Here is a 25,980-nt window from a genome sequence, read left to right as displayed (position 1 = left end):
GAGCTGAAAGTGGTGGTGCATACCTTTAATCCCAGCACTCGGGAGGCAGAGGCAGGTGGATCTCTGTGAGTTCGAGGCCAGCCTGGGCTACAGAGTGAGTTCCAGGACAGGAGCAAAGCTACACAGAGGAACCCTGTCTCTGAAAAAAAAAAAAAAAATCTAGAGAATAGCTTGAAAAGAGACCCATATGATTAATAGTTCTTGTATCTCAGAACATAAGCCCATATTTGCCTTTAATATGAATACTAATGTTTTTTTTTTTTCCGAGACAGGGTTTCTACATGTAGCCTTGGCTATCCTGGAACTTTCTGTGTAGACCAGCCTGGCCTTAAACTCACAGAGATCTGCCTGCCTCTGCCTCTCCAGTTCTGGGATAAAAGGGAGTTGTACCACAGGGACCAACTTGGTGTGTTACAGTTAAAGAAACCAAATTGTATCAAATTTAAGCTATACTGCCCCCACTCACAGTTCTCTTGTGTTACTAATTTAATTTATTAGTGTTACAGGCAATAAATGCTTTTGAAAATAATTTGGAGCTGCCAGTTTGAAAGTCATAATAAAATCTGGCTTGTTTTGTTTTGTTTTAATTCCTAGGGTAGCCAGGCAGGTGGATCTCTGAGTTCAAGGTCAGCCTGGTCTGCAGAGTGAGTTCCAGAACAGCCAGGGCTACTCAAAGAAACCTTGTTTCCAAAAATAAATAAATTACTAGGGTAAAGCAGAATGCCATTGATAAATATAAAAATGGCAATTTAAACCCAGGAAGTGTTGGCCAACGCCTTTAATCCCAGCACTTAAGAGCCAGGTGGAACTGTGAGTTCATTGTAATGGAACAAGATACAAGGGACACTTATCTTTACATTCTTTTGTATTGTTCAATTTAAATGACTTTACTACTCTTATTAAAAATAAGTAACAGTAGCCGGGCGGTGGTGGCGCACGCCTTTAATCCCAGCACTCGGGAGGCAGAGCCAGGCGGATCTCTGTGAGTTCGAGGCCAGCCTGGGCTACCAAGTGAGTTCCAGGAAAGGCGCAAAACTACACAGAGAAACCCTGTCTCGGAAAAACAAAACAAAACAAAACAAAAAAATCAGTCATTAAAATTTTGTGGGGGCTCGGTTCACAAAATGCTTGCCTACTGTGTATGGAAGCCCTCCATTTGATCCTCAACACTTCACATGACTAGATATGTTGGCACACACTTGTAATCCCGGAACTGGTGAGGTGGAAACTGGAGGATAAGAAATTCAAGGTTGCTGAGCTGTAGAGGCACTTTAATCCCAGCACTCGGGAGGCAGAGACAGGCAGATCTCTGTGAGTTTGAGACCATCCTGGTCTACAGAGCAAGTTCCAAGCCAGCCAGGGCTACACAGAGAAACTGTGTCTCGAAAAAGGCAACTTACAAAGTAAAGGAATGTAGCAAGTCCTAGATGAAATTGGATGCAGAAGTTTAGTTTCATTAGTCACACTTCATCTTAGACAAAAGAATGTAACTCCATAGTCTAGAGACCCAGCTGAATGGCTTTTGCCCTTTTCTGGAAATTCAGTCCAGCCTGCAGAGACTACAGTTGCTATTGAGGTAGTATCTCTAAACTCATTTGGGAAACAATGCCCCATTCTTTTTGCTCTCTATAATGCTGTGGAACAACTCCTTTTAAGTTGTGAGCCACCATGTGGTTGCTGGGAATTGAACTGAGTCATCTCTCTAGCCCATAAACTGTTTTGGTTTTGTTTGTTTTGTTTGTTTGTTTTTGTTTTACAAGACAGGGTTTCTCTGTGTAATTTTGGTGCCTGTGCTGGATCTCGCTCTGTAGACTAGGCTGGCCTGGAACTCAGAGGTCTGCCCTCCTCTGCCCCCCAAGTGCTGGGATTAATGGTGTGCAATATCACTGCCCGGCAAGAAAGAAAATATTAAGGAATGAACTCATCTAGCCCAGACTAGTCTTTTTTTTGGTTTTTCGAGACAGGGTTTCTTTCTGTGTAGTTTTGCGCCTTTCCTGGATCTCGCTCTGTAGACCAGGCTGGCCTCAAGCTCACAAAGATCCCCCTGCCTCTGCCTCCCGAGTGCTGGGATTAAAGGCGTGCGCCACCACCGCCCGGCCTAGACTAGTCTTAAATGGCTTTAAACTTGAACTACAGGTGAGGATGACCTTGAGCTTTTTTTGGGGGGTGGGGTGGGGGGAAGTTGGGTTTTGGTTCTTTGAAACAGAGTTTCTCTATGTATCCTTGGCTATCTTTGAACTTGTTCTGTAGATCAGGCTGGCCTCAAACTTAGATTTCTGCTTTCCTCTGCCTCCCAAGTGCTGGGATTAAACCTTGAATTTCTTTCCCCCCTGCCTCCACCTCACCAGTTCCGGGATTTCAAGTGTGTGCCAACATATCTAGTCATGTTAAGTGTTGGGGATCAAATGGAGGGCTTCCATACACAGTAGGCAAGCATTCTGTGAACCGAGCCCCACACGAACATTTTTAATGACTGATTTTAAATATTCATCTTTAATAAATGTAATAAAGCCATTTAAATTGAACAATACAAAAGAATATAAAGGGCCGGGCGGTGGTGGCGCACGCCTATAATCCCAGCACTCGGGAGGCAGAGGCAGGATTTCCAGGCCAGCCTGGACTACAGAGCTAGTCCAGGAGAGGCTCCAAAGCTACAGAGAAACTCCGTCTCGAAAAACCAAAAGAAGGCTGGAGAGATGGCTCAGCGGTTAAGAGCACTGGCTGCTCTTCCAGAGGTTCTAAATTCAATTCCCAGCAACCACATGGTGGCTCACAACCATCTATAATGAGATCTGGTGCCCTCTTCTGGCCTCCAAACATACATGCAGGCAGAACACTGTATACATAATAAATAAATAAATTAAAAAAAAAATTTTTTTTCAGAGCCGGGTGGTGGTGGTGCACGCCTTTAATCCCAGTGCTTGGGAGGCAGAGGCAGATGGATCTCTGAGTTCAAGGCCAGCCTGATCTACAGAGTGAGTTCCAGGACAGCCAGGGCTACACAAAGAAACCCTATCTTTTTTTTTGTTTTTTTTGTTTTTGTTTTTGTTTTTGGAGACAGGGTTTCTCTGTGTAGTGTAGCTAGAGTTTTCCTGCCTGGCCCACAGTCTGGGCAAATCTCTCTCACCCGCCAGTCCCAAGCCGCTCAAACCCGATCAAGTAAACACAGAGACTTATATTGGTTACAAACTGTATGGCCGTGGCAGGCTTCTTGCTAGCTGTTCTTACAGCTTAAATTAATCCATTTCTATTAATCTATACCTTGCCACGTGGCTTGTGGCTTACCGGTACTTTACATCTTCCTTGTCCTGATGGCGGCTGGCAGTGTCTCTCTCTCAGCCTTCCACTTCCCAGCTCTATTCTCCTCCTTTTCCCGCCTATACTTCCTGCCTGGCCACGGGCCAATCAGTGATTTATTTATTGACCAATCAGCAACACATTTGACATACAGACCATCCCACAGCAGTGTAGCTTTGCGCCTTTCCTGGGACTCACTTGGTAGCCCAAGCTGGCCTCGAACTCACAGAGATCCGCCTGGCTCTGCCTCCCGAGTGCTGGGATTAAAGGCGTGCGCCACTACCACCTGGCCGAAACCCCATCTTAAAAAACAAAAAACAACAACAACAAAAAAAATTGCCGGGCTGGTGGCCCACGCCTTTTCAATCCCAGCATTCAAGAGGCAGAGCCAGGAGGATCTCTGAGTTTGAGGCCAGCCTGGTCTACAGAGCAAGATCCAGGACAGGCACCAAAACTACACAGAGAATCCCTGTCTCAAAAAAACAATCAATCAATCAATCAATCAATCAATCAATCAATAATAAATAAATAAATAAATAAATAAATAAATACCAAAACTACACAGAGAATCCCTGTCTCAAAAAAACAATAAATAAATAAATAAATAGATAGATAGATAGATAGATAAATAGATAAATAAATAGATGAAAAATAAAACAAAAAATTTCAGATTGGGGCAGGAGAGATGGCTCAGTAGTTAACAGCATTTGTTGCTTTTGAAGATGACCTGGGGTTCAGTTCCTAGCACCCACATTGTGGTTCATAACCATCTGTAACTCTAGTTCCAGAGAATCCAATACATTCTGACTTCCATGAGCACCAGTCACACATGTAGTACACATACATACAAGCAAAACACTCATAAATAAATCTTTATGATTTTTTAATGAACTTTAAAATTAATGTCTTAATTTCAGGTATAAAAATGTAACATGCATCATTCACTTATTGATTACATGTTGAAATAATGTTTATATATAATGGGTTATTCAAAATACAATATTTAAGAGGCTGTGAGATTGCTCAGTTGATAAAGGTACTTTCCACTGAACTTGATCTGATCTTTGACAGTATGAGACATGAACAATGTGCACTAGTCTCAGATAGGGAACCAAAGACAAACCAAAGTAAGGCTACTACCAAAGTCCAACTTTGTAAACCAATGAGTTTTATCAGGGTTACTTACAGGAGTATGGGTAAAAGGTTATTCACAGGAGCAGAAATGACTCAGACAGCTGCCTCACCAAATCCCCGCCCCCCACCCCAGCATGGGTGATAGCTCACAGACAGCTGGAAAAATGGAGCTTGTATATGACTTATAGGTAGATTGATAGATAGGTCAGAGAGTGTAGTAGAATCAGCTAGTCTGCTCTAAAAGTGTCTTAGTATTCCTCACTGCTTAATATGAGCTTGGGAAGGGAGGAGTCTAGTGCATCTGGTCAAGTTCAGGAACTTCCTGAAACTTTTGAGTTGTTAACTTCCCAAGTCTAAAGGGCCACCCTTTAGAACACCCTGAATTTTGCTTCGTTTTGTTTTGTCTACATAGCCCAAGCTGTCCTGGAACTCACTATGTAGACCAGGCTGCCCTCCAACTCAGGGATCTGCTTGCCTTTGCTTCCTGAGTGCTAGGATTAAAGACATTAAGGACCACCATTACTTGAGATGCTTCCCTGAAGGATAGAATGTATCTAGTCCTAGGGAAACTGTAATAGAACACCTGATTTCAAATCTAGGCACTTGGTGAAAAGAGCAAAGAACTCCTGCAAGTTGTCCAATAATCTCTGTATTCACATGTGCATACTTAATAAACGTAAAAAAATAAAGAATTGTACTTTGTTTAATGTGGCTACTAGGAAATAGAAATTTATGTATATTGCTTACATTGCTCACATTATACTTCTTTTTCCAAGGACCTCACACATTACTGCTAAACTTAGCTCCAGCCTCTTTCGTTTTATTTCCACTGAAGAACGCTGGTCTAGGGAGGTGTGTGTGTGTGTGTGTGTGTTGCATGTGTGTATGTACCTGTGTGGACACACACAGGTGTGCTAGCCTGTGAGAGAGAGCAAAGGGAGGGTGAAGGTAATAGGTTAATGTATCTTCATTTACTCACTACCTTAAATCAAGCACTTTACCCACTGAGTCATCTCCCCAGGCCTAGTTGTGTTTTTGTTTCTCAAGACTGAGTTTCTCTGTGTAGCCCTGGCTGTCCTGGAACTTGCTCTGTAGACCAGACTGGCCTCGAACTCAGAGATCTCTCTGCCTCTGCCTCCCACATGCTGTGATTGAAGTGTGTGCCACTGCCACTACCACCAAGCTAGGCCTAGGTTTTTTATTATTTGTATTTGTGTGTTGTGTGCATATGAGTGCAGGTACTCAAAGAAGCTAAGAGGGGCATTGGATCCCCTGGAGCTGGAGATAACAGGTGATTGTGAGATGGGTACTGGGACCTAAACACCATAGGTGGATGTTGGGAACTGAACCAGGTCTGGAAGAGCAGCAAGTTCTCTTAAATGCTTGAACCATCCCTCCAGTGCCCCTAATATAGTATCTTCAGTTTTCTTTTGAGACAGCATCTTTTTATATAGCCCTGGCTGTCCTGGAACTCACTATGTAGACCAGGCTGACCTCAAACTCAGAGACCCACTTGCCTGTGCCTCCCAAGTGCTGGAATTAAAGGTATGTGCCACCACTGTCCTGCTCCAGCCAAGGCTTTGTGCTCAGAGGCATGAGATGCTGGGGATGGAACCCAGTGCTTCGTGGATGCTAGACGAACACTCTACCAATCATGTTCTTTACACACTTTAAGTATTTTCTTGCTTTTGGACTGGAGTGGGAGGAATGTTTTGTTGTTGTTGTTGTTGTTGTTGTTGTTGTTGTTTTGCTGAGTCAGGGTTACTTTTAGCCCAGGTTCGCCTCCAAAACCCTCTGTAACTGAGACTGACCTGAAACTCCTAGTCTTCCTGCCTCTATTGCCCAAGTGCTAGGATTACGGGTTTATGCCACCATACCTGGTTTTCAGTTTAACTGGGATTGGGTATGGTGGTGTACACCTTCAGTTCCAGTACTCTGGAGGCGGAGACAGGGGGATCTCTGTGAGTTTGAGGCCAGCCTGGTCTACAGAGTGATTTCCAGAACAACTAGGGCTGTGTAGAGAGACCCTATCTCAACTCTCGCCCCCCTCAAAAAAAAAAAAAAAGTTCATACACATCTTTTTTTAAATTATCAGGCTGTGGATATAGCTCAGCAATAGAGAACTTGCTTAACTTATCCCAGGCCATATGTTTGAGCCCCATCATCAACAAAGAGAGAGAGAGAATATACATGTAATATTTAGTAATGATTTCCTGAAATCAAGGATACCTACATATAGCTTGGTCACTTTGGGAAAATTTAAGTCTGATTCTATCTATGCCCGTTTGCAATTAGAACCTGACCACAATGTTTTCACACTAGAATTTTCACACTCACAATTTAGACCCCAGATCTCCTAATTCCTTAAAAACTGATAGAGGGGGTGACATGAGTTACTTTCTTTTAGCTTTGCTGTGACCAAAAAAAAAAAAAAAAAAAAAAAAACCACACCACCCCCCTCCCCGGAAAGAACAGTTTATTTTGGCTCGCAGTTTGTGTCATGGACTTTTCCTGGGGAGATGTAAGTAAACACCTCACCCCAGATAGGGCACCAGTGACAGAACAAAGTAATGATCCCAAAGTCCAGCTTGGCAAACCCCGAGGAAGCTGCTCACTGAAGACTCTTACCCCAGAAGACTCATCAGCTAGCTTTCCAAATTCCATGTACTCTATCAAGTCCCAAGACCATGTGAAGCTTGGGAGAATTACAGCTGGTGGTGTGTAGAAAGGAGTTGGGGGGCATGATGGTATAATATGTGCTGGTATAATAAACTTCTCTCCATTCATAAATAAAAGTCTTATTATGGATGGAGGGAAGGCTCGGTGGTTAAGAGCCCTGGCAGAGGTCTTTGAGTTCAATTACCCACATGGCAACTTATAACCATCTATAACTGTAGTCCCAATGGGATCCTATGCCTTCTTCTGGTGTGTATACATGCAGACAAAATACACATATACATAAAATACATAAATAAGTAAATAAATCTTTTTCCCCTTTTATTGAAAATAGATTCAGGCCAGGCGGTGGTGGCGCATGCCTTTAATCCCAGCACTCAGGAGGCAGAAGCAGGCGGATCTCTGTGAGTTCGAGGCCAGCCTGGGCTACCAAGTGAGTTCCAGGAAAGGTGCAAAGCTACACAGAGAAACCCTGTCTTGAAAAACCAAAAAAAAAAAAAAGAAAAGAAAATAGATTCAGGTTGTGCAGTGGTGAGTTCAGAGCCTGACCTGAATCTACTCACACACCTTTAATCCCAGCCCTGGCAGTCCTGGAACTAGTTTTGTAGACTATACTGGCCTCAAACTCACAAATATTTGCCTGCTTTGCCGGGTAGTAGTGGGGCACCCCTTTAATCCCAGCACTCGGGAGGCAGAGCTAGGCGGATCTCTGTGAGTTCAAGGCCAGCCTGGTCTACAGAGTGAGATCCAGGACAGGCACCAAAACTACACAGAGAAACCCTGTCTCAAAAAAGACAAAAAGAGAGGCAGGCGGATCTCTGTAAGTTCGAGGCCAGCCTGGTCTACAGCGCGAGATCCAGGAAAGGCGGAAAGCTACACAGAGAAACCCTGTCTCAAAAAACCTAAAAAAAAAAAAAAAAAAAAAAAAAGACAAAAAGAGGGCCTAGAGAGATGGCTCAGAGGATAAGAGCACTGATTGCTCTTCCAGAGGTCCTGAGTTCAATTCCCAGCAACCATGTAGTGGCTCACAACAATCTGTATGAGATCTGGTGCCCTCTTCTGGTCTGCAGTCATACATGCTGTATACATAATAAATAAATAAATGTTTAAAAAGAAAAAAAAAGATTCACCTGCTTCTGCCTCCCAAGTGCTGGGATTAAAGGCATGTACAACCACCACCTGTCCCCAGCAAGTACTCTTAACCACTGAACCTTTGATCCAGCCCTCAGCCCTTCCCTACTTCCTTTTTCTATGAAGGACCTTCAGTTTTTCTGATCTTGAGAATCATTTGCAAGTAGTCACAGCTGCTCTGATGAAAACCTGTTATCATAGGCCAGTGTTCTCAACAGTTTTGGCTGATCACATCACATCACAATAGAGAAAAATCAAGCTGAATGCTGGTGTTCATCCCACATTTTTCTTACTCAACACCTGACCTGAGTCTATGGGAATGGTGCCACTAACCTTAAGGCATGTCTTCCCCTCCTCAACCAGACCTTTCTGGAAGCATCCACGCAAACATATCCAGAGGTATGCTTCCACAGTGATGCTAAAACCAGTTGTATTAGTCAGGGTCCTCTAGAGTCACAGAACTTACAGAATATATTATATAATGTATTATATGAATAATATTATATGAATATATATATATATATATAAAGGGAATTTATTGAAATGACTCACAGGCTGCAGTCCAATTAATCCAACAGTGGCTACCTGTGAATGGAAAGTCCAAGAATCTAGTAGTTGCTCAGTCCCACAAAGCTGGGTGTCTCAGCTGGTCTTCTGTATATGCTGGAATCCTGAAGCAGGCTCCAAAGCCAATGAAGGAAAGGATGTGCTGATAAGGTGAAGGCAAGGAGGTAAAGGATGAACACACCCCTTTCCTTCTTCCCTTGTCCTTAAATAGGCTTCCAGAAGAAGGTGTGGCCCAGATTAAAGGTGTGCCTTCCAGCCTCAAGATCTGGATTAAAAGCATGTATCATCCTGCCTCAAGATGTGAATCAAAATCGTATGTCTTCCTACTTCAAAATCCAGATCACAAGTGTGCCCTCCATTTCTGGATTGTAGTTTATTTCAGATAAAGTTAAGTATACAACCAAGAACAGCCATCACACCAGTCAAGCCCAGTGAGGATTCGACCTACAGTAGGCAATAAGATCTCTAAAATACTGCCACCCTTGTAACCAGCTTTAGCATAATGGCAACCATACACAACACCTAGACAATAAGTGTGGCTGTGTTCTAATGAAGTTATATGGATAGGTAAATTGGGATGCCAGGACCAGGCATTGTGGCACATATCTTTGATTCCCACACTTAGTAGGCACAGGTAGGCAGATCTTGGGGAGTTTAGGTCCAGCCTGGTCCATGTAGCAAGTTCCAGGTCAGTCAGGACTACAAAGTGAGACCTCAAAAAATAAAAATTAACGGGACATAGTGGCACACACCCTTATTCCCAGCACTTGGGAGACAGAGGCATGAAGATCATTGTGAGTTTGAAGCCAGCCTGGCCTATATCTTGAACTCCAGGACAGTCAGGACTACAGAGAGAAACCTTGTCTCAACACCACCTGCACAATAATAATAATAGTAATAATAGTAATAAATAGAACATCATAAATACATGAGTCAGGAAGTATTTTTAGTCTATTTGTTTTGGTTTTTTTTGTTTGTTTGTTTTATTCAAGACAGGGTTTCTCTGTGTAGTTTTGGTGCCTGTCCTGGATCTCGCTCTGTAGACCAGGCTGGCCTCGAACTCACAGAGATCTGCCTGGCTCTGCCTCCTGAGTGCTGGGATTACAGGTGTGCGCCACCACCGCCCAGCATATTTTATTCTTTTCAACTTGTTTTGTACGTGCATACGTGGACATGTTCATATGTATGTTGGTGTACTTGTGTTGGGATATACAGGCACTCATGTCCATGTGAGCAGTGGAGGACAGAGAGTAACTTCAGTTTTCATTCAGCTTCTCATGATTGAATTCAGGGTCCCATTCTTATAAGACAAGCAGTTTACTGATTGAGCTCTGCCTCTCAACATTTTCCCCTTCTTTTGAAATAGGATCTCACTGTGTAGACCAAGCTGGCCTTGAACTCACAGAGATCTGTCTGTGCCTCTCAAGTGCATCACCACAACTGGCAGTTTTTCAACAGTTTTTAAAGTCATGAAACAATTCTTAGTGGTAATGCTGTTTAAAAATCACAGAGCAACAGTTGCCTTTAGCCTACTGGCTATGGGTGGGTTAGGACCTCTGTTGGTCTTTTCTGTGTCGAACACACAGATTGCAAGCCCAGTGCCACTTTGAGATTTTTGGCAGCAGTTAACTCTGCAGCTCACACATGATTGAGCCTATATGATAATGAGTATTCAGAGATGGGTAATGCCTGGGGGGCCTCACCAACCTAATACAGAGTGCCTGTGGGGCCTGGGCAGGCGTCTCCATGACGGGTAAGGTGACCTGCTGACGTCCCATGCAATCTAAGTCAGAAGCTCATTTATTAGTAAAAGGGGACCTGTAGGGCCCAGCACCCCCCTTGACCCCCCCACCCCCTACCCCGTTTTGGATAACTGTTGCCTTGCTTGCTGACCTTGACCTTGACATCCTCCCTTTGCTAATTCCCTCCCGGGTTTCACCCTCCTGAATGCTTAAGCGAAGTTCCTTGTCTATGTATCCTGCATACTGGGTGTTAACAGTTTAGATGCAAGATTGTAAAACATCTGTAGCGAACTTCTACCCTCCAGGGTTTTCCCATTGTGTTGTAAGCCTGTATTCAAGACCTCCTCCCTCCAATAAACGGCATAAAAAAAAAAAAAAAAAAAGATGAGACCCTGGAGGGCCTGACTAAGAGGGAAGATGGGGACAGGGTAGATCACTAGCTGCAGGAACTCTCCTAATGGTGGGGTGTCATGGTCTGTTACAGGTTACCATTTAAGTAACTCAAATTGTCCTTGTTCAGTGGCAATTAAAAACTAACACACAGCTCTTGCAAAGATGAGCACACACAATGTCTTCTTCTTCCTAGAATAAAGCTGTGACCCACTGTGCACAGTAGGTCTGTAAAAAAAAAAAAATCACAGAGCAAGAAGCATCTGATGTGGGGGATGGATCAGCAGTTAAGAGCACTGAGTGCTCTTCCAGAGAACCATAGTTCAATTCCCAGCACCCACATGGCCGCTCACAAACTGTCTATAACTCCAGTTCCAGGGGACCCAACACCCTCACAGAGACATACATGCACACAGAACACCAATGCACATAAAATAAAAATTAAAAAATAAATAAATAAAAATATTTTAAGTAGGACTGGAAGATGGCTCTGTGGTTAAGAACACTGGCTGCTCTTCCAGAGGACCTGGATTCAATTCCCAGCACCCACACGGCAGCTCACAACTGTCTGTAACTCCAGTTCCAGAGGATCTGACACCTTCACACCAATGTACAAAAAATAAACTTTTTTAAAAAAGTATTTTAAGTATTTTTGGTCCCCAGCAAGCATGTCAGGTCACTTACTTGTATCTCCTATTCCAGGGTTTCTGAGGATTCTGGCCTCCATAGGCACCAGCACACTTGTGACATCATATACATGCACATACATAAATGTCTTTTTAAAAAGTTTTAGCTGGTCTTAATGGCACACACCTTTAATTTCAGCACTCAGGAGGCAGAAGCAGGTAGATCTCTATGAACTGGAAGCCAGTCAAGCCTGTATAGTGAGTTCCAGGACAGTGAAGACTACATAATAAGAACCTGTCTCAAAAAAAGAAAGAAAAGTTTCCCTCTGGATTGCAGTCTCAGCATCCCCAAATAAAGTAAAACGAAGAAAGTGGTTTTCAAGTTTGAAAACTAAAATGAATCACTTTGGAAGAAGCCTGAGGGTCAACGGAAGAAGGGCCACAGGACATTATCATACACTGCTATTTATTTGTTACAATAAAGGTTAGCTTTACCCTGACGATATTTGATACGTTTTAAATCTCCAGTTGCTGGCTTCCTCATAATCAGCCAATCAAGCCAAATTAATAAATCCAGGTTTAATGAACAGAGCAAAGCAATCCTGAGTGAGCCTTGGAAAAGCAGGGGAAGAGTCATATGGCAAATATGGCTACCAGGCCTTAAGTAACCTGTAGGCATGGTCTTGAGCAGCCCCAAGGAGGGGCTGGATTTTGGTGGGCTTCCTGGCTAGGGGAGGGAGGTGTCTGGAGAGAGGTGGGGCTTCCATCAGAACAATATTGAGGTTCTGTGACCCTGGAATTCCAATCGATTGCACAGCTGCACACGCACTTAAGGTTCGAGGAAGGGTCACACTAGTGGTGGTCATGAAAACCTACCCTGAAATCAGCCCAGATGTTCCCAATGGTTATTTAAATGGTGGTGTGGCATGGACCTAATGGTGACCATTGCTGTTTGACAAAATTCCAGCATTTCCATATTGAAGACCACACTTCTCCAGCACCTCCCTCCCCCCCTCAGTTTTGCTGTGTAACTAGCTGTCCTGGATCTCGCTCTGTAGTCCAGGCCAAACTTGAACTCACAGAGATCCACCTGCCTCTGCCTCCAAGTACTGGGATTAGAGGCGTGCACCACCACCGGCCTTTTACTTTCATGTTTAATGATTCTCAATATTGAGAAATTTTGTGTGGGCTTTGGTAAAAGAATAAAAATGTGTACAATGGTAGCTTCTCTAAACAAAATAATTCTTTGAAAAACATCGCCACCACCACAGAACAAGGAATTCCATTGTGCCCTCCTAGTTACACCAAGAACAGGAAAGTTAGAGATTTACACCAGATCCCAAGGATGAAAAGCCTACAGTTCATCTCCAGAGACTGAGGCCATTAAGGGCAAGAGTTCAGTTAATAAATACAGAGCAATCAGAATGATATGGTATAATGGAAAAGAGTAAGACATCAGGACCTTCCCTTTTGGGAGTGTTATGAGGGGGAACAGGTCCATATAGTAAGGCTAAGAAACTGTAATATAGTGTCTGCTCCACAGAAGTCCTTTTCCCAAGGTCAGGTATTTGGATAGGGGTCTCCATTCTTGAGGAAAATTTCTGCTAGATAAAGCAGGCATTGTTCTTTTCTCTAGCAAGAGGAACTTGTGACCCTTCCATTAACAAGTGACTTGTGCCTATTGTCAAGATCGAGGCTAGCTTCTCCAACTCCTGATCTCAAGCCACACCCAGCTCACATGCCCCTCCAGTTTATGTGCAATTATACAGTCTAAAAGGCGTAATCTTTTGTCAACTAAAGGCTGCTGGCAGCCAACCTTATTCACCCTCAGATGGTGTCCCTCTCATCCTTCCCCCTTCCCCACTCTACACATCCTCTTTGGGATCTGAACGCCCCCTGCCGAAGTATTGTAATTGAACAAATCACAACCACATAAACAACATGAGCAGTTCTTATAAAGAGGAAGCCAAAGAGAGAATGGATATGTGGTTATTTTATTTTAAATTTTTATTTCACATACATTGGTGTTTTGCCATGGGTGTTGGGTCTCAGGAACTGGAGTTACAGACAGTTGTGAGCTGCCATGTGGGTGCTGGGAATTGAACCAGGGTCCTCTGGAAGAGCATTCAGTGCTCTTAACCACTAAGCCATCTCTCCAGCCTGGTTATTTTATTTTTGTGTAGATGTCTAAAACAGAAAAAAATAGATGTGTGGTGGTTTTTTTGTTGTTGTTGTTTTTTGTTTGTTTGTTTGGTTTGGTTTTTTGAGACAGGGTTTCTCTGTACAGCTCTGGCTGTCTTGGAACTCACTTTGTAGACCAGACTGGCCTGGAACTCACAGAGATCCACCTGCCTCTGCCTCCCAAGTGCTGGGATTAAAGTTATGTGCCCCCACTGCCGGGATGTGTGTGTGTGTGTGTGTGTGTGTGTGTTTTAGAGAAGTAAAACTATAAAAGTATGCAGGCAGTACTGGGAAAGCTGGTGCACAACAGCAATCCCAGAATTTGGCAGTCAGAGGCAGGGTTTAGGAGTTCAAAGGTAGCCTTCACTACATAGTGAATTTGAGGCCACCCTAGTGTTAATATTCTGACCCGCCCCTTGGCACCACCCTGTGTCCTGATGTAAAAGTCTCTTTTTAAGGAAAAACTCCACCCCTTCCTCTCTCTCTCTCTCCTTTCACTTTTCCTCCCATGAGGTGTGCACCCCCCTCTCCCTCCCTCTCTCTCCCTCTTTTCTCTCTCTGCCTCTTTATCCCTCTATTATAATAAACTCTCCACGTGGATGCAGCGTCTGGGTTGTATATTACTGGCCCCTGCCGCCATTGCCATGTCTTCATGGAGTGGGTTGCCCAACAACCTGCTGCTGCATCTGCTCAGCATGCTAGCATGTTTCCCTGCATGTGCAGGATACCCTTGGGGTTCCCATGTAATAAATCATAACATTGGCACCCAGCATTGCCAGGCAATCCCACTGCTTTCTCCTGCCCGTCAGCAGTCTGAGGAGCTTTTGGGACCCTGTACCACCCACCATTTTTCTGGCTGAAGGACCGTGGGAAACTCTTCACACTATAGGATTGGTAAAATTCTTCCCTCCCTTCTGGCCATTTCCCCACAACTAAGGATTTGCCTTCTTTCCTTCACCAGTCATAGCCGTTTAGCCTGGTCCCTACGTGAGTGACAGTGTATGGAGATGGCTTGCGCTCAGTCCTCACCAACTCTCTGGGATGCTGAAGGTCAGTCTTATTTCACTTGCTGCTACCACTTGTCTTTTGGGCTCATAGCCCCTCGGCCCCCGACCCTATGCTAGAGCATATGGAGGGGGCCTGTGCCCTCTGAATTCCATGGCCCATAGCCTCTGTGACAATGGTCCACTGGCTATCTTGCGCTGTTATACCTCATTATGGAAAAATGCACCTACCCTATCCCAGCCCCTTTCTCATTGCCAACTCCCCATGCTCCTTCAGCCTCTGCTGAGCAATTACGTCATCACCTGTCCCTGGGTTCCTTTCCATAACATGTAAAATTGCCCACCTCACTGTCTTTGCCTGTCCCTTGCTCCTATTTCCTATCCTTGTCTGTAATTCTGTCTCTCTCTCCTTTTTTTTTTTTTTTTTTTTTTTTTCTGAGACAGGGTTTCTCTGTGTAGCTTTGGAGCCTGTCCTGGATCTCGCTTTGTAGACCAGGAACTCACTTTGTAGACCAGGCTGGCCTCTAACTCACAGAGATCCTCCTGCCTCTGCCTCCCAGTGCTGGAATTAAAGGCGTGTGCCAGCACCGCCCCGGCTAATTCTATCTCTTAAATCTTTTCTCTCTATCACTTTGACTCTGCTGCTGAGACCTCTTGTTCCACCCATGGGACTTGGCGTGCAGCCCAGAGCCCCACCCCACCAGCTACTGAGTCCCTTCCCCCACCTCCATGACCATGGAGAGACTTGGGATTACTGCCTAGGTAGCTGGAAAGCTGTCTCACTTCTTAAATGTATCCTTCTCAGATCTGATGATGTTTGATGACTAGAATGTATCAGTTTGACAGCCCCAATCCCAAGATTACTTACAATTCATTAATAAGTTTCCTATTAAAATTACAGACTGGTTTTATATAAATGCCTCATTCACAGACTTCATGGTACAGGATAGACTGGTTTCAGATATAACTCCAGGGGTTCAAAATGTTAATATTGATAAATGCAGCTTTGATAACTGATGCAACATTGACTACAGACAGTTCTTAAGAGTCCTTAGGCCAGTGGTTGTGGCACCCGCCTTTAATCTCAGCACTTGGGAGGCAGAGGCAGGCGGATCTCTGTGAGTTCAAGGCCAGCCTGGGCTACAGAGTGAGTTCCAGGAAAGGCGCAAAGCTACACAGAGAAACCCTCTCCCCCAAAAAAGAGCCCTTAAATGTCTATGGATTTTCAACCCTTTTGCTATCATGTAAATCTATTCCAGCTGTCTTACAGATATCTACAGGTCCCTGGGAAAAGTTCTGCTACTGCATCAAAAAATCTAGTCTGATGAAACCTAGCAATCTCCAGATCTCCAGAGCCTGTTTTTGACCTCACCCATTTTTGAGCATATTTTGCAGCTTCCCTCCTCCTGCCTGGGCCAAGGGGTTCTCCATATACACCAGCCCCTGCACCGGCTGGCACCAGATCCGAGGATGCCAACCCTCAACCGAGGATTCCAGCTAGGATGGATGCACCCCCACCTCCAGAGAAATGACAGATATGATGGCTCCTACCATCCTGGAGAACACATCCTTCAATTCACTGCTGGTACCAACCAGGCTCAGGCCCAGCAACTGGAGCCTGTTCACCCTTGCCTCATCTGTACAACCAGGGCACTTCTCTGTTCCGTTCTTCCTGGCAGTTATCACTCTTCCCATGGCTAGCCCAGCTCATAAGGCCAATTATAGCAATCTATTTTTCTTGTAGCAACCTCAAGGAACAGATGCCTGAGATCTCCACACCAGAGATTTCTGCAATGACAGCTAAGAATGCTTCTTCACCCTTGTTCCCCCACTTGCTCCCATAACTCACTTCTTTTTATAATAATCAAAACAGAAGAATGTTAATATTCTGACCTGCCCCTTGCCACTGTGTCCTGATATAAAAATTAAAAATCCTTCTCTCTCTCTCTCTCTCTCTCTCTCTCTCTCTCTTGGATTTTCAAGACAAGGTTTCTCTGTGTAATTTTGGTGCCTGTCCTGGATCTTGCTCTGTAGACCAGGCTGGCCTTGAACTCACAGAGATCCGCCTGACTGTGCATCCCGAGTGCTGGGATTAAAGGTGTGCACTATCACCACCCCGACATAAAAGTCTCTCTTTAAGGAAAAACTCTGCCCCTTCCTCTCTCTATCCTTTTGCTTTTCCTCCCATGAGGTGTGCACCCCTCTCTGTCTCCCTCCTCTCCCTCTCTGTCTCCCTTCTCTCTTCTGTCTCTCAGCCTCTTTATCTCTCTGTTATAATAAACTCTCCATGTGGATGCAGCTTTGCATTGTGTGTTACTAACGGCCTCCGCTGCTACCGTGCCCACATCTGCATCTGCCCAGCCACATCTGCATCTGCCCAACATGTTTCCTTGCATGCATGGGATACCCTTGGGGGACCCTTAGTAATAAATCATAATACCTGGACTAGATTGAGACCCCCCGCGTCTCAAAACACCAAGTGGGCTACAGATGTGACTCAACAGTTATGAACACTTGCTGCTCTCTCACAGGACCCAAATTTTGTTCCCAGCACCCACATGGCAGTTCACAACCATCTGTAACTGCAGTTCAAGGGGACTTGATGCCTTCTTCTGGCTTCTGTGGGCACCAGGCACACATGTGGTGCACAGACACACGTGCAAACACTATATACATAAAATAATCAAATAAATTTAAACAACAACAACAACAGCAACAAAAGAGGCTGAGAAAGCCTGGCAAATTTTAATTAAAGAAAAAGAAACAAGCTGGTTAATCCCAGTAGGCTGGCAATCTCTGAGCTCAAATGGCTACATAGGGAAATCCTGTCTCAAAAAAGCCAAAACCAAAAACCAAAAACAACCAAACCAAATCCAAACAACAAAAGTAAATCAGTGGGGCTATTACTGGAGTGTTTTTTTTGGGGGTGGATATAGGATATTACTATATAGCTCAGAATGGCCTTGATCTCAACCTGTTACCCCAACACGCCAAATGCTGTGAATACAAGCATGTGCCACCACATTTGGCTTATGCTGAGTTGTTGACTTAAAGAAAAGGAGAAGAAACTAAACATTGGTGTACCTCAGAAACACACCATCCACACCTTTTCTGATCATCTTGGTCATCTGTGGTAATTACTTAGTGTTTTTCTTTCTTTCTTTCTTTCTTTCTTTCTTTCTTTCTTTTTTTTTTTTTTTTGGTTTTTCGAGACAGGGTTTCTCTGTAGTTTTGTGCCTTTCCTGGATCTCACTCTGTAGACAAGGCTGGCCTCGAACTCACAGAGATCCGCCTGCCTCTGCCTCCCGGGTGCTGGGATTACAGGCGTGTGCCAGCACCACCCGGCTACTTAGTGTTTTTATTGTTTTCTTTTTTAAATTTTTTCCTTCCTTCCTCCCTTCCTATAGATTAATTGATTGATTGATTGATTGATTTTGAGACAAGAGTTCTCACTGTATCCCTGTCTAGCCTAGAACTTGCTGTGTTCCAGGGAACACACAGAGATCCACCTGTTTCTGCCTTCTGAGTGCTGGGACTAAAGGTGTGCGCCACCACGGCTGTTTTTTTTTTTCTTTTTAAGGATTCATTTTAATTTTATGTGTGTGTACGAGTGTGTGTGCATGTTTGTGTGTGAGTGCCCAGTGAGACCAGAAGACTTGAAATCAGTTGGCTGGAGTTACAGGCTTTTGTGAGCCATTTGATGTGGGTGCTGGGAACCAACTCTGGTCCTCATGGTAGAGCAGATGGAACAGCCAGTGTTCTTAATTACTGAGATATCCTTCGGGGCCCCTGCGGGGGTGGGGGGGGGCTTTCTATCAGGACTCTTTGTTTTTTTTTAATTTATTTATAACCGGGCGGTGGTGGCACACACCTTTAATCCCAGCACTCAGGAGCCAGAGCCAGGCGGATCTCTGTTAGTTCAAGGCTAGCCTGGTCTACAGAGCAAGATCTAGGACAGGCACCAAAACTACACAGAGAAACCCTGTCTCGAAAAACAAAAAAACAAACAAACAAACAAAATTTATTTTATGTATGAGTGCTATATCTGCATGTACACTTGCATACCAGAAGAGGGTATCAGGTCCCATTATAGATAGTTGTGAGCCACCATATGGTTACTGGGAACTGAACTCAAGACCTCTGGAAGAGCAGCCAGTAACCACTGAGCCGTTTCTCCAGCCCCTCAATCAGGACTCTTGAGTAACTAAGATTACAGACCTGTAGGCCTGCAGCCCCAGCAAGGTGTTACTGATTTTATTCTTTTATTTTATGTGTTATGAGTGTTTTGCCTGAATGTGTGTTTGCTCATCACATGTGTGCGGTGCCCACTAAGGCCAGATGAGAGTGTCAGATCCCCTGGAATTGCAGATGTTTGTGAGCTGTTGTATGGATGTTGGGAATTGAACTTTGTAAGATCATCTCTTTACTTTGTAGGGATCCTTTCTCTACACTTGTTCTGTAGGCCTGTTTTCTGTGTCATACTTCAACCTTTTAGTTTGTTGGAACAAGGTCTCCCCATGTTGCCCAGGTTAGCTTTGAACATGGTGTTTTTCTAGGCATGTACTACCATGCCCACCACATTTCTTTTGTTGTTTAAAAAATTTAAAAATTAAAAAAAAAAAAAAAGAAGCCGGGCGGTGGTGGCGCACGCCTTTAATCCCAGCACTTGGGAGGCAGAGCCAGGCGGATCTCTGTGACTTCGAGGCCAGCCTGGGCTACCAAGTGAGTTCCAGGAAAGGCGCAAAGTTACACAGAGAAACGCTGTCTCGAAAAACCAAAAAATAAAAAAATAAAAAAATAAAAAAAAACAAAAAAAAAGAAAGAAAGAAAGAAAGAAAGAAAGCAGACTGAACAAGGCATGAGGAACAAGCCAGCAAACAGCACCCTTCCATGGCCTCTGCATCAGCTCCTACCTCCAGGTTCCTGCCCTGCTTGAGTTCCTTCCCTGACTTCCCTCAATGATGGACTGTTACTGGAAGTGTAAGCCAAATAAACATCCCCCCCCTCAAAAAAAAAAAGAAAGGACAGGAAAGGATGGAGGGAGAATAATAAAGAAAGACTTCTGAGTCCGTGAGAAATTTAAATAAATAAATAAATGAATGAATAAAAGAAAAAAATTACATTTTGTACTAGGCTGTGGTGGCGCCCAGGCTGGCCTCGAACTCACAGAGATCCGCCTGGCTCTGCCTCCCAGTGCTGGGATTAAAGGCGTGCGCCACCACTGCCCGGCTCTTTACCTATGCTTTTAATTACAGCACTGAGGATGTAGAGGCAGGTGGATCTCTGAGTTCGAGGTCAGCCTGGGCTACAGATGGAGTTCCAGAACAGCCAGGGGAAGACACACAGAAAGAAAAAAGAAGAAAGAAAGAAAGAAAGAAAGAAAGAAAGAAAGAAAGGAAGGAAGGAAGGAAGGAAGGAAGGAAGGAAGGAAGGAAGGAAGGGAGGAAGAAAAGCACAGTTTGTCAAACAGCAATGGAAAACTAATAGTATTTGTGTGTCATAGCTCATGTATTAGGGTTCTCTAAAGGAACAGAAATGATATAATCAAAGTGGAAGTGGAAGTCAGGAAAGGTGGTGCCACTACTGCAGAGAGTGGAGTAGGGTGAGAATCACTTGAACATGACAGAACAGTTCAAGACCTGTGTGTGCCAGAACCCCTCCCCCCCAAACACACACACACACACACACACACACACACACACACACACACACACACACACACACACACAGCGTTTCTCTGTGTAGCCCTGGCTGTCCTGGAACTTGCTCTGTAGTGCAGGCTGGCCTTGAACTCAGAGATCTATCTACTTCTGCCTCCCAAGTGCTGGGATTAAAGGAGTTTGCATGACCACTACCTGATTGTACCAGTACTCTTTTGTTTTTAATTAATTAATTTTTTTATTTTATGAGCATTGGTGTTTTGTCTGAATATATGTCTGTGTGAGGGTGTTGAATCCTCTGGAACTGGAGTTACAGACAGGTGAGTGCTGGGAACTGAACCCGGATCCTCTGGAAGAGTAGTTTGTGCTCTTAACTGTTGAGCCCTCTCCAGCCCCTGTACCAATACTCTTAATAGCTGAGCCTATAACGTCATATATCCATGATTCTCTTCATATGAGATAAACAAGACTGATGATCCAAAGGTAGCAAATTATTGGTTATCAGAGGCTGAGGGCAAGGCACAACGGGTATGTTCAGCTTTATTTTGTTGATTTGGGCTTATTTTGTTTAGGTTTGTTTTAATAAAAAAAAAGAAAGAAAAAAAAGAAAGAAAGAAAAAGAAAAGAAAAGCCAGATGTGGTGGAACATTCCTTTAATTTCAGCACTCAGGAGGCAGGGGCAGGCAGATTCCAGGCAGATTTCAGCGTTCAAGGCCAGCCTGATCTACAAAGGAAGTTCCTGGAAAGCCAGGGCTACACAGAGAAACCCAATCTTTAAAAAAAAAAAAAATTGTGTATATGTGTGTATGGGTTGTGGACATTGCAGGTTCCCATGGAGGCTACAAGACAGTTTCAGATCCTGCCACTTGACATGGATGCTGCCACCTGAACTCGGGCTCTCTGCATCTCTCTGGTCATAGGTTTTTGGTTTTATTTATTTATTTATTTATTTATTTTTTGTTTGTTTTTGAGACAGGTTCTCACTCTGTAACCAAAAGTAGCCTCAAACTCATGGAAATCTGCTTGCCTCAGCCTCCTGAGAGCTGGAACTACCATGCCAGGCTTGGATTTGTTGTTTTTTGAGACAGGTTCTTAGTATGTAGCCCTATTTGGAATTGGCTATGTAGATCAACTGGGCTGGCCTTGAATTTACAGGTCTGCCTGACTCTGCTTGATGAGTGCTGGGAATAAAGGCGTGCATAATCATGTCTGGCATCAGGTTTTGGATAGGGTTTCCCTCTGTAATTCAGGCTGAAATCCTTCTGGGTCAGCTTGAGAATTCAAGGGTGGGCCACTACACCTAAGTGGGAGTCATCGTTAATGAGAACGAAGGCTTTAAGGATGAGAATGTCTTGGAACTGGATAAAGCTGATGGATGTGCAACACTGTGATCACGCCCAATGCCACTGCCCAGTTTAAAACAGTTAATAGGCCAAAAAGTGGTAATGTGAGGTTTTAACTCAGAATGCAGGGGGTAAGGAACTGTACTAAGTACACACTCTGTCCTCCAGCTGCAATCCCAAATCTGTGAACCGCTCTTTCAGCGGTGCCAAATGGCTTAATAAGAAACTGATTTGGTGGACTTTTTCTTTCTTTCTTTCTTTCTTTCTTTCTTTCTTTCTTTCTTTCTTTCTTTCTTTCTTTCTTTCTTTCTTTCTTTCTTTCTCTCTCTCTCTCTCTCGTTTTTTTTGAGACAGGGTTTCTCTGTGTAGTTTTGGTGCCTGTCCTGGATCTCACTCTGTAGACCAGGCTGGCCTCAAACTCACAGAGATCTGCCTGGCTCTGCCTCCCTAGTGCTGGGATTAAAGGCGTGCGCCACCACTGCCCAGCTGAGGGTGAATTTTCTTTACTGTATGTACTCAATGTGGTATTGGATTTTTTTTCCCCCAAGTGCTGGTATTAGGCATGCCCAAAGTTGGCTAACAAGCAGTGTTGTGATAGGAAGTATATGTAAGTCTGAGTGCTGAAAAGGACAGTCAGACCGCAACCCACAGATCCAGGGAGGCTACCTAGCAGGGGGGACCCTAGGACGACTATGGCTTATAATAAATTTCGGTTTTGCCCAATCACTGGGCATGTTGTAGTGAAACATTTTGCTATTAGAATAAGAATTTGTACTGTATCAAGCTGACAAAAGGATATACTGGCTGTACTTTCAGGAGGGGAGGTTAAAATCTTTTTAGATTATGGGTTAGCCTATAGAAAAATGTCTGCCGTAAATCAAACAGTGAAGGGGAAGATGAATAGGAATCTCACTTACACAACTTAAGTAAAACATAGCTCTCTGAACAGATGAAGACATGAAGACAGGTCTCTTCTGTATCCCAGAATCTGATCAATAATTCAGCTATTATTTGGCTTAAAAGGGCTTATTGGGAAATGTTATCATTTTTACTATTTTCTACAGAGAAATTATTTTCCAGTTTCAAATAACACTGGACTTTTGAATTATAACCTTTTTTTTTTTAAAGATTTATTTATTTATTATGTATACAGTATTCTGCCTACATGTAGGCTTGCAGGCCAGAAGAGGGCACCAGATCTCATTACAGATGGTTGTGAGCCACCATGTGGTTGCTGGGAATTGAACTCAGGACCTCTGGAAGAACAGCCAGTGCTCTTAACCTCTGAGCCATCTCTCCAGCCCTATAACCTTTTTTTTTTTAAAGATTTATTTATCATGTATACAGCTACAATGTTCTGTCTGCATGTGTGCCTGCAGGCCAGAAGAGGGCACTAGATCTCATTACAGATGGTTGTGAGCCACCATGTGGTTGCTGGGAATTGAACTCAGGACCTCTGGAAGAGCAGCCAGTGCCCTTAACCTCTGAGCCATCTCTCCAGCCCCTATAACCTGTTTTATGTTCAAGCTATCTGTTTATTCTTTCTTTCTTTTTTTTTTTAATTTTTTTATTTTTATTTTTTTTCGTTTTTTCGAGACAGGGTTTTTCTGTGTAGCTTTGCGCATTTCCTGGAACTCACTTGGTAGCCCAGGCTGGCCTCGAACTCACAGAGATCCGCCTGGCTCTGCCTTCCGAGTGCTGGGATTAAAGGCGTGCGCCACCACCGCCCCGGCTTATTTTTTTTTTCAAGATTTATTTATTTATTATGTATACAGTGTTCTGCCTGCATGCCAGAAGAGGGTGCCAGATCTCATTACAGATGGTTGTGAGCCACCATGTGGTTGCTAGGAATTGAACTCAGGACCTCTGGGAGAGCAGCCAGTGCCCTAAACCTCTGAGCCATCTCCTCAGTCCCTGTTTATTATTTCACCTGCAGTTGTACAGAAAATGTTTTTACATTAAAAAAAGGACAAATAGTATAGAATTGTATTACAAGAAATATATAGAAAATACAAATTCATAGAGACAGAAAGATTAGACATTATCTCAAGCTGGAGAAGAAAGGAAGATAGAGCAATGATTTCCTAAGTACAGAGTTTCTGTTTTGTCCGATGGAAAAGCCCCACAAATGGACAGTAGTATCAGGACATAATATCATGAATATAATTAATGAATACAATTAATATAATCAATGAATACCATAGTTATTGATTGAATACTGCGAATATAATCAATGAATACCACAAATGTAATTAATATCATGAGTGTAATTAATATCTTGAATGTAATTCATGCCACTGAATTGTAAACTTAAAAATGGTTACAATTGCAAATATTATGTTCATTAAAAAAATAAGGTGGAATGTAATCACCATACATTATATGTGTGTATGAAACTGAAGACAGCAATGTTCTAAAATAGAAAGTGGTGATGGTGTCATGGGCCTATGAGGATGCTGGTCTAAAGTCTATGAAATTGTGCAAACAGGCAAATTGTATACTATGTGAATTACTTGTCAATAAAGATTTTATAAAATGTAAAAAAACCCAAAAACAACAAAAAATGCTCAGTGGTAGAGCACTTGCCTAGCAAGCGCAAGGCCCTGGGTTCGGTCCTCAGCTCCAAAAAAAAAAAAAAAAGTCTGAGTGGCTGAAAAACCAATTACCCTTGTAGGTGAAGTGCAGAACAATCTGTCTGTCCTGTCTGTCTCTTTTCCTACTTACCTACCTACCCACCCATCTATTTTCAAACAGGGTTTCTCTGTACTCTGGCTGTCTTACTCTTACCAGACTGGACTTGAACTCACAGAGAACCGCCTGCCTCTGCCTCCAAGTACTGGGATTAGAGGCCTGTGCCATCGCCTGGGCACAGTCCTTTTAAAATTTAAGATAGGATATTGCTAAACTGACCAGACATCACCCTCTCTCTGAAGTAGCTGGGGTTACAGGTCAAACTTTAAAACTTGTATTTATAATTGGGTAAGGTAGCCCACATCTTTAATCCCGTGCTGGGGAGGTAGAGGCAGAGGCAGGCAGATCTCTTTGAATTCAAGGCCAGCTGGAGTTACAGTGAGACCCAAAACAACAAAATAAAACTCATTTTTAAGTAACAAAGCCCTGTGTACACATTCATGGTTATTGATGTCCTTAAGACTCATCAGTTCACATACAACAAATCACTCAGTTTCTCAACTTTTGTTGTGGATAGGAGTAATACTAACTCATCACCCTTAATGAGACAGCCTAGTTTATCCTGTCAACCCCATGAGAAGATATCCCATTATACTTTTAATAATTTATTTTTATGAGTAGAGAGGTTAGTGTTTGTCTCCATGTATGCCTATGCGAGGATGTTGGATTCCCTAGAACTGGAGTTAGACAGTTGTGAACTGCCATGTGGGTGCTGGGAATTGAACCCAGGTCCTCTGGAAAAACAGCCAGTATTGCTAAGCCATCGCTCCAGCCCTAATGGCCAATATTCTTAACTGCTGAGCCTCCTCTCTAGGCCCCTAATTTTAGTTTTTTGAGATGGGGGGGCGGTTATCTGTGTAGACTTGGCCATCCTGGAACTCACTTTGTAGGCCAGGCTGACCTCCAAGTCATAGATTATCTGTTTGCCTCTGCCTCCCAAGTGCTGGGATTAATTCCTCATCTTGGAGAATGAGTTTACTTATCTCCATGCACAAGAATAAAACAATCCATGTAGTCTAACACTGAGTTTGGGAATACACACACGGAAAATTAGATGTTTCTCAATGGCATGCTTACTTAAATTCTTAGTCTCACAGTCAGAAAGTTCACCTTTAGAAATGCTCTACCTGGGCTTGCAGAGATGGCTCAGCGGCTTTTCAAGAGGACCTGGGTTTGACTGCCACCTCCCACATGGAAGCTCACAACCATCTGTGGTTCCAGTTATAGGGGACCCAGTGCTCTCTTCTGGCCTCCTCAGGCATCATGCTTGCAAGTGGTCCATGGACATAAATGCAGACAAAACTCTTGTAAACAGAAAATAAAAGTAAATAAAAACAACTTTAGTCTCAAGCCAGGAGGTGACGGAGGCGGAGGCAGGTGGACCTCGTGAGCTTGAGGCCAGCCTGGTTCACAGAGCCCAACTGTCAACTTCTTTTTTTTTTTTTTTTTTGGTAATCCCAATACTCTAGAGGCCGAGGCAGGAGAGCTGCACGGGGAGACTATCCAAACAAAGCTGGAGAGATGGCTCATCAGGTGAG

This window comes from Peromyscus californicus, unplaced genomic scaffold (genome assembly GCF_007827085.1).
Source record: "Peromyscus californicus insignis strain IS unplaced genomic scaffold, ASM782708v3 Scaffold_1__1_contigs__length_55948999, whole genome shotgun sequence".
NCBI lineage: Eukaryota > Metazoa > Chordata > Mammalia > Rodentia > Cricetidae > Peromyscus > Peromyscus californicus.
This window is presented reverse-complemented; position numbering follows the sequence as displayed.